Raw genomic sequence first — 1,897 nt, 5'->3', positions numbered from 1 at the left:
CCTTATTCTACGTACTTATAAATAAAAATTCCACGAAAAGAAAGGCAATCTGATCTAGATTGTCTGTATGTCTATTATGTTGATCAATTTTTAATAATTAAACGGCATATACAGAATTTGGAAATTAGTGATAAGTCTTTCGCACATGAGCAGAATGGACTAAACTGAAAAGAAAAGTCCTCTATCATTTTACAATTGTCGCAATAGTTAACAAGTTATTAACTTATGAAAATAGATAAATTTGCCCAACCCATCACCAAATATAAACGCGCGACAGAATAGAATTGCCCATCGCGCTGAGGTGCGCGTTTGCCGTCGCTAGGCATGCAATGTATAAATGGCAATTACCGCTTATAAATAACACCTAGCGACGGCGGACGCGCGTCTCACCGTGCGGGGCGGGTACTATCCTGTTGTGTGCTTGCATTTGGCGATGAGCTGGGCGAATTTGGCTATTTTCATAAGTGAATAACTTGTTAATTGCGACAATTGTAAAATAGAGGACTTTTCTTCTCCGTTTAATCCATTTGGCCTCTATACGAGTATATACGTTATCCCACATATTACAGTGTAGTTCTCACAAAGTTCCTAGAGGAAAAACTATTTCTGAAATTCTTATAAAAAATGTTAAAACGTGTTTATGTCTCATGCAGCAAAAACTAATTCAATTAAAATACTAGTCGACGACTCGGAAACTATAATAGAGACGCTAAAAGGAGCGCTAGTGCCATTATTGGTTCGTTTTGCAATTTGAACTTGTTCGAATATCCTCATAGACAATCTAAGGCGAATTCCTCTTGCTTGTATGCCTTGGCTAAATGGAGCTTTCTTACGTACTACTGTTACTATCCAACACTACATCTATCATTTGCGGAATGAAATAATATATTCCAACGATTTCGTACCGTTGGTCACTATTATATTAATTCTTATCAGCTTCTGTTGTTTTAAGATAAAAATTTTTAAATGTACTCCCGGTTTCTATATAATAATACCCCACACAACACATGAACGCTTTTGGACATTCACTGTATGTCCTTGTAGATCCTATTTAACCGGTTATATCCTGATGTCTTGAATGTCCATAGGACGTTCTGAAGAACATTCAAAGAGGATTCTGCTTTTAGCGTAACTGCGGTAGGACATCTATGCTGCAGTAAGACATTCGAAAGATATACAACTTGGAATTGGATCATAAAATTCAATTAGGTATGTTTAATATATTTCTGATATATATATCATAAACTTATAGTTGATTCGAGCTTTGATGTTTTTTACATTAAATAAGACATTTTGAAGATATATTCATAAGGATATATTCATAAGGATATATATATTCATAAGGATATACATTAAATGTCTAGAGGACATCTGTTATATGTCCCGGGAATATCCGCTATGTCCATATAAGCATTGAATATTATTATCATTGATATTATTGTTATTATTATTTTTTATTATTATTACTATTCTTGTCATTATTGAATCATCATAATTGACATATAACCATAATAACAGTATAAAATACTTATGTATATAAAATTAAATCAATTTTATATCAATAAAATTAATTAATTTTATTTTTATAATAATTACATAATCATGATCATTATATTAATACTAAATAATAATCAATTAATACAATTACATTTTCTTAAAATACAATTTCTTAATTTAAGCAATTATAATAATGATATCTCTGCTTGTAAAAAAATATCTGTGTAATTTTTTGACCATATACGTAAAAATCGTAAATTAATATTCTTGTTTCAATGCTTTTCCTATATTACAAAGCATTATTTGAGAATATTAGCATTATTTTTACTGACACATATCATTTTTTAAGAAACAAGTTTAATCACGCAGTGCGCAATACTCAGAGAATGATAATGAAATT

The sequence above is a fragment of the Atta cephalotes genome (assembly GCF_000143395.1).
Source record: "Atta cephalotes unplaced genomic scaffold scaffold00037, whole genome shotgun sequence".
In the NCBI taxonomy this organism is placed as follows: Eukaryota; Metazoa; Arthropoda; class Insecta; order Hymenoptera; family Formicidae; genus Atta; species Atta cephalotes.
The sequence above is the reverse complement of the archived record's forward strand: the minus strand, read 5'-3'. Positions refer to the sequence as shown.